Source organism: Octopus bimaculoides, chromosome 3 (assembly GCF_001194135.2).
Source record: "Octopus bimaculoides isolate UCB-OBI-ISO-001 chromosome 3, ASM119413v2, whole genome shotgun sequence".
Lineage (NCBI taxonomy): Eukaryota > Metazoa > Mollusca > Cephalopoda > Octopoda > Octopodidae > Octopus > Octopus bimaculoides.
Window position 1 is genome coordinate 105713058 of NC_068983.1, and position 8407 is coordinate 105721464.

Genomic DNA, 8407 nt, shown 5'->3' on the forward strand with positions numbered 1-8407 from the left:
AATTGTCTTATTTGGAGAGAGAAAATTCAATTTCTAATCTATTAGTGGGAGATAAAATTCTGTAAAATAAGGCCAATACAACATTGTCTATGTAAAATTATTATATCTAAATTTAGCTTTAGAAACTAATGAGCTGTTTATTATAGAATAATTTTAAAGATTTGATTTTCCTTTCAGAATTTCATTTAATTTTACTATGAATTAATCTCGTTGTGATAAACTTTCTGGACTTTAAAACTTTTTCTATAATAATGTAGTTATCAGGATATCTTTGCATTAACATATTATGTATATCTATTTAATATGCTACAATTTTTTAAATTATTTATTACAGAAAAGAAAAACAAAAACACCATTTCCTAATTATGTATTTATTTAAGCCAGAAGAATGCACTAACATTGTCTTTTGCTTGTAAATTTTTCTATGTAGAAAATTTTGACTTTTAAATTATCTTATGGATTTAATATGATAGTATTTCTCAATAAGATATTTTATCTATTTCTATGAATGCTAGGTTAATGATAAAAATATCTGACATAAATAACTGTGTAGAAATTCTACTCTAATCATTTTATCCAGCTTTTAGAAATACCTACTATTTTTATTAACATTTGTTAAACTTTACCCAATTTTTGAATTGGCCCTTTAGTTTTGCTGTTATCTTTGTTTTTTAGTATTATATTTCATTATTTTAAGGTAAATTTTTGTTGCTTAATTATTTTTGTTCATTGAAAGAAATATCCTGTATGTATGTATGTAGCACTTGTTTTATCTTGGAAAATATTGGATTAGTTAGAAATATTTTACTTTTGTTATAAATCATTATTATTACCAGTTAATATTTTTTTAATATTGTAAAACTTAGTACCATTAAGTATTCTGCTTTTTATATTTATATCACTCTGTTGCAGATTATTTTTTTGTTAATTCTTGTCTAATTATAAATATTTATTGCTTTGTGTCCCTATAAAAAGGTATCCTGACAGCTGGAATATCACTCTTATTACACCTATATAAAAATTGAGCAACTTCCAAAATTAATGACAAATTCTTCCTCTAATGTTTTGGAGGTCTGTTAAGCTCTAAACTATCTAATAAATTGTGGTAACTTCATCTGTAGCCACAGATGTCTTGTCACGAAGGAAATCTCTAGAGGATTTCATCACCATTTTTTAACATCCTTTTAAAATATGAATTTAACAGCCTTCCTGAATTCAGTTGGTTGTGAGTCATACCCTCTTTTATACAGTTCATTTTTACTAATAGATAGCTGTCTTTAAGAAGAAAATGATTTAACTTTTGAAAATTTAAGTTATATGGAAATCAAAATTTCATGAAAAAAAACGCCATTAGTTTAACTTCTTTTTTTCTTTTTTATTTTAAGAAGTTTGCTATTTTTATCATTATTCTAACTAAAAGAAAAAGGCAATGATCAAGTTCAAATAATTTTAAAAAGATAATTTAAATTTGTCTCCCTCTGCTACTTTCATATTTTATAACAGGCAGTCTTGTTTAAACTGAACAACAATTCATCTCTTTCATTACACTTTATAATAAAGAGCCTTAAATCAGTCCATAACAAGCTATCAATAAAATACTGCTATCAGTATGTTTCTGAATAGTGTGTCCTTTCCAAACCATTTTCAAATGTTTCTCTCTCTTGCCTTGACTTATTTATCTATTCATTGTTTAAAAAGGAAAATTGCAGCAAACTGGTAATTACAGTTTAGTCATTTAGTTTTCATTTTTATTATTTTTTTAGTAAATACACATTTTAACACAAACATTACATTGCATTAAGTTTTTTTTTTTTGCATATCTCATCTTTTACTACTAGCATGCAACTTAAACATTTGGTACCCAGTTGAATGCATTGTAAATAAATCTTCAATAGTGCAATTTGGGTAATTTTAAAATGTGTTTGTAAGCAAGTTTATATTTTTCATAAAATGTATTTTTGTAGCTATTAGATTCTTGATAATCCATTTAATAATGTTGGAATATACCTTGCTAATTTATTTTCCAACATTATGTGCTGGCTGAACCAAATAATGTTTATATTTTCTTTCATTCCAACTATTATTCTTTATCTATGACCATCCTTCAGTTTTTTTAGTTTTATGGATTATTTATATCAAGATCCACATGTTATTTGAAATAAGTATTTTTTATTTTTTATTGTTTATTCTCATTATTATTTTTAGCAGCAGCATATGGCAAACTTTTCAAATTTGTATACTTGGTGTATTTATTTTTTTAGTTATTCTTAAAATTATGTAACTACATTTTTAAAAACTTCTGGAATAGTATTATAGCATTTTAAATGCTCTGTATTAGATGATATTACTATGTACAGCTAACTAATCTCAGATTTCGTGTCCAGTTCTGAATTACCTTTCACAAAACTGGTTTTAAAACTATTCACTTGAATATCTTCGGTTCTGAACACTGCTGTTTTCATCTCAACTGGGAGAATGAGAGCATTAATAGTCAATTAGTAGTCCTGTTTCACTTGTTAGATTCTTTGTTTCAAGGTTTTGCATTTTTGTTGGAAACAAGTTTTGTTAATATAAATATCTCCATATTTAATCTTAGATGTTTTCCTTGTTAATTGCATATCATAACATATCAGTTTCTTGGCATTGGTGGTATATCTAGTTGTAAACAGAATGAGTTAATATTTAATTTTAATTTATTAATCTTCTTCTACCCATTGCTAATTAAGTTTGTGGTTTCTAGTTGAATTCTCTATTATTATCATGTTTTAGTCACATATTTTGTCCATTCTTTTGGTTCTTGTAGTCCTTCTTTAATCAAATTTCTGATATTAAATCTCTGGGTTTTTTTTATTTCAAACTTTTTCATCAAACTGCTGTTTTTTTTTTTTTTATACCAACATAATACTTATCAATTCTTAAAGTGAGACCAAAATAATTATATTTGTATTTAAACTAAATGTATTGTCAAACGACATAATCTTTTGCATTAACTTGATCAATTTCTTTAAAGGTTTTATTTATTTTGCATCTGCTAGGATAAATACATTGTAGCTTTTTGGCCTTCCTTCAAATGTTTTTACTACTTATATCAACAGCTAGTTTGTCTCTGGTCTGAAAATAAAATGATGGGAAACCTTTATGAATTTTGAATTACATAATTATGTAGATACCAGTTTGACTTTTTTTTTTTTTAAGTTGTGATATTTTCAAAAATAAATGTTGGATTACTGTTTTGTAGATTAGTACTTGGAATTTTTCTGATTCCTTTACAGTCAGTTAAACAAAATATTTCTTTCTTTATATCTATTTTTGCTATGATGCTATGGTAATTGCCAGATTTAATTGTAGCTTGTGTAATTTTTTTTTTCTCACTAATCTATTTTGTTGTTTTAATATTTTCTGTGCTTATTGTTCACAGTATTTTGATATTGCTTAAAATTTTTCTTCTTCAGAAAATTTGTTTCTATACAAAATTAGAAATTTTTTATGTGCAAAGTTAACACATAAACAGTTAGCTACAAATTTCTTTGTATAACCATTTGGTTCCTGTTTATCTAGTTGCCTTAAAACAGTGACTCTCTTGAAGGTGCTGTATGATATGTTGGTATCTACTCTGTTTCATAAACAATGGTCAAATTGTCTTGCATGTAATTGATTGTAGGCAGCAGAAATTTTATCTTAGATCTTTTTATGCAAAAAGAAAATATTATGTTGCAGCAGTATTTGCTCTTGTTGGAATATAAATAGTTTATAGTTGCATGTGAATCAAAAGTATTCAGTACTATGGTGTGGCTGGATGTTGAAAATAGCATTATGATTTATCTTAACAAGTATTTGACACTTTTTCTAGAAATATAAAAATATCACTTTTTCCCCAAAATATATGGCATATTTTATTCACGTTTCTTTACAACTCCACATTCTGTTCTGTTCCACTGAGTACACTGTCTAATAATCTTTAGTAAAATAGTTGATTGTCATTGTTTTAGCAAAGGAATTGTATTGATTGTTTGTGTTGAAAACAAGTACAACTTTTTAGTCATTTTTGCATATCTCATTTCTAAGCAGAAAATGCAATTTCATAAATATACATTTAATGTTAACTAAAAGAAAAAATAATTGCATTTGAAACAAAAGAACTTTAAAAATCTGAAATTACAACCTTTTTAAAGACCGGTGACTTTTATTCAGGACAATATCATCTTGTGCATTTCACATTGTGACAATCAGTTGACAAAGAGCTGTGTTTGTTTGGGAAGTATAAATCTGGTTCCATTCTGTATTGTAGCTGTTCAGATGAATAGCATGACTAAGTACCAACACCAACAACTCTTACTGATGACAACATTTTCTTTGTTTTTTTGTTATCATTTTAGTCATTTTCTGTATAAATGTCATGCAACTAGTGAAGATGTGCAAATTTTTACTCTGTTTATATCACCCATTCTGACAGAAGCAGCTTTTCTAGTCTTCCATATTCATTACCTTAATTATTACTAAGTGAAGGCAAACATTATTTGCTTAACAAATGGAGAGTTGCTACAGTTCTTCCTTTATCTTTCACATATTTCTTTTTTTTTTTCAGTAGCAGTATACTATTCCTATATTTTATTCCATGTTTAAAAATGTGAATAGGAAAATAAAATAGATCCCTTCCCCATCTTTAATCAGTAACCTGATTAATATAGTGAACCCTTTTTTTATGCTTAGAAGTTAGTCCTTAGTATTTTAAAAATTAAAATTGTTACCATCAATTAAACTATAGTTTTGTACTTTGGATAATGTAGTAGCTGACTTAATTGAATCATTAGCTTATATATAGTTCTAAACTGATGTGAAAAGATTAACATATTTCTATATAACTTATTAAATTTGTGGAGCCCGGCCCAAAACTATTAAAACTTTCATGGCTCTCTTCAACATTTTTTGCATTACATTTCTTTTTGCACTGTTTCACTGAATTTTTCATGCTGAATTGATGTTGTAAGATCTTTTATATAATATGAAAATCATTTAAAAAAATTTTTTTAATTTTTATTATTATAGTTTCAGCTTACAGCTGCGGCCATGCTGATGCTGTTTATATTACTTTTGAAATGTATGATTTTAATGTTATGGTTGCACAGAAAAATTAGTTTTCATGTTTCTCAAGTGTTTAAGATTACCAATTAATGTTTTTCCTACTGATTAACTAATTTTTCTTTTTTTTTTTTTTTTAAGGTTTTTGTAATATGGTTGAGATCTATCAAGTTATTACATTGAAGAATTGCCTTCAAGTAGTTTTAGGTATTTTCCTAGATTAACTAACTTGATAAATGTCACAGAAACTTTTCAAACTCATCTGTGACAATAGATCCCTTTTCAGAATAAGCTATTAATAAGAATTAAATTCTCTTACATAGAGACACAAGTCATTTTTGGTTCATAATTGATTTTGAGTTAACTTTCTTACTATTTTAACCTTGATTTTTGTAAGTAGAGTTTAAGATTATAATAGTAAAGAAAGACTATTGAGCTTTAAAACAGTTGGAAAATTTAATACTGAAATCAACATGACCATAATACTAGCTTAAATATCAAATTGAACAATATTAGATAACTATTGGCTGTTAATTGTTTTCTTTTCAAATTATATTTTGTTTTAAACATATTTGAGTCTTTTAATATTCATCTGAAGACAATCAGAACACTAGTTTCTTTTATAAAGAAACTATCAGATGAAATATTCTTGTTTAAAAAAAAAATCAATATAGATTAAAATGCCAATATTCCTTATACAATAATGTCTCTTCAATGTAGTTTGTTTATATTTTGTAAAGTTGCTTAAATTTTGGAAGACATTACTGAAATTAAACTGTGGATTTATAAAACAACTAGCCTACCTCACTCTGTAATACTATGTTCAGAGCTTAGAGCCACAGGAAGCAAAGTATTTCACTGGTTTATCATTATGACTAATCATTTTCTTTTCTGAAACAAGTCGTGGATGCTTTTTATATGTCTGTGTTAAGTTAATTTTTTTTTTCTTTAAACTGGGAAGGACTTGTATAAAAGCATAGAATATTGAGCTTTTTATTTATGCATTTCACGCTTATTGTGGCTTTACCCCACCCTATTATGGATACAGGCTTTGACATTAACTCACTGGCAGGTTTTAAACTTGGTCCTAAAATACTCCTAAATAGGAGCTGATTTTTTTATTTTTATTCCCTCTCCCCACTCCTTTAACTAGTCCAGCCATGTCCTTGAACTGGTGCTTTGAAACAAAAATCCAACAATTTAGTGCTGCTGCTGTTGTTGGCATTATTGCGTGTTATAACTAATACCATTGCATTCTCTGTGATAGCTGTCAAGAGTGATGTATCAAACTGTTGGTTTACTGCTGCACACAGGTGGATTTTCAGACTAATTTATTTCTCAGCCTTCTCATTGAATAATAAACTGATACCAACTCAAAAGATTGTTTTTGTTGTTATTAAATAAATTAGGTTAAAGAAGGTGAGTTGACAGAACAATAGTTAGATTTACTTTCATTTTTCATACAGTTCAAATGCTACTGGTTCCAACTTTACCTCTTGTCCCAAATATCAATTTTAAAAACTTTTACAAAATACTTTTTTTTTTAAATTATAAGTACATGACAAATGCCAACAAAACAAAGTGTCTTATTTGTAAGGGATGCAGTATTCCTAGTGAGGCAACAGCAGGCAAGATACTTGGCTAAGAGTAAACCATTATTTCTAGCAGTCATTGACTTGGAGTATACCAGAAATAGATTTTCTTCAATGCTCAGATGACTCACTAGAAGTAGTCAACAGTTTCTGTTTCCTAGGAAACATAATTAGCAGGGGAGATGGTTTGTTCTGAAAGAGCAGATTGTATGATGCTTGTGTTAGAACTGCAGGATAGTGAGATATGGGCCTTGAATGCAGTTTTGTAAGGACTAGAAAAAGTGAAGCCAGCATACTCTGATAGGTGTGCAGTGTTTGTGTGCATGAATACTAGAATGCAAATGGGCTAAGAGGAAAACTGGATATTAAAGGAATCAGGTATAGTGTGCAAGAGAGAAGGTTGGTGGTACAGGCATGTGATATGCGAAGAGAACGATTGCTGCATACATAAGTTCTGAGCATTCCAAGTTAGTAAAAGTTGAGAAAGAGGGAGACCAATGAAGATTTGGGATAAAGTAATGAAGCCTGACTGGAAGATGCTTATATCTCATGGAAATGACAACAGACCATACTGACTGGCACTGTGTAGGTTTATGGAAGACCTCTGCACACTTTGACAAGGATAGTGATTAAGAATCTAATATAAATGTATCTGGTGTACTGTGCATGCACTTTGGAGACTGTAAACAATATTCAATAAGCTTGAGTAAGTGTCTTCTATAGATGGAAACAAAGAAGCCTGTTATTATATGTGTGTGTGTGTGTTTGTCCCCCCATCACTGCTTGGCAACCAGTGTTGGTGTGTTTACATTCCTGTAACTTAGCAGTTCAGCAAGATACTGACAGAATAAGTAGTAGGCTTTAAAAAATAAGTCCTAGGGTTGATTTTGTTCGACTAAAACCCTTGAAGGCAGTGCTCCAGCATGGCCACAGTCAAACGACCGAAGTAAAAGAATAGATATGTATTTATAAAACAGAGACAGCACATTTTAAGAAAAAATTATAACACTGCATCTCTACTAACCTTGAGCTACACACATCAACTCTAGTACTAATGGTCGACATTAACTTTCCATAACAATCTTATACATTCACGACTGCATCATAAAGTGCATTCCTCTTCTGGCAGAGAAAACCCTTTAGCTCTGAAACAGCTGCTAGCATGTATTATTAATGTTGTATGACACCAGCTGTGTCGTAGCTGTGACCTGTGTCTCTTTGTTAGTATGCTTAGAACTACATTATCCAATGTATATGTCCTTTAAGATGTTAGGGTGTAATTTAAGGAATTTGACTGCTATTTCTAGCTGGTCAAGCAACCACAGAGACCCCTTTATTAGCTCATGTATATACTAAGATGTGGAGGATGATACCACTGAGTATGCACTAATACATTTTGAACCCTTCTAAAAACTAAGGCTGTCTATGAGCAATAGTATTTCACATATCAACATGTCAAAAGATCTGACTCTTCATTTGGGTTGTCTAGTCTTTCGTCCACAACTGACTATATACTACCTAAACCAACAGCCAATTGTCCCACAAGATAGCCTCTACATAGATGTTTGATCTGCAAGAAATAGCAGACATCACCTTCAAACCATCTCATAATGTCTTAAATAAGGGAAGGACTTTGGGTAATGATGTCCTACACACTAAGAAAAGAATTGATCATAGTTTGAATGCTATTGAACTTTAAGCCTGTTCCACCAGGACTGTCCTAGGGCTAAACAAAT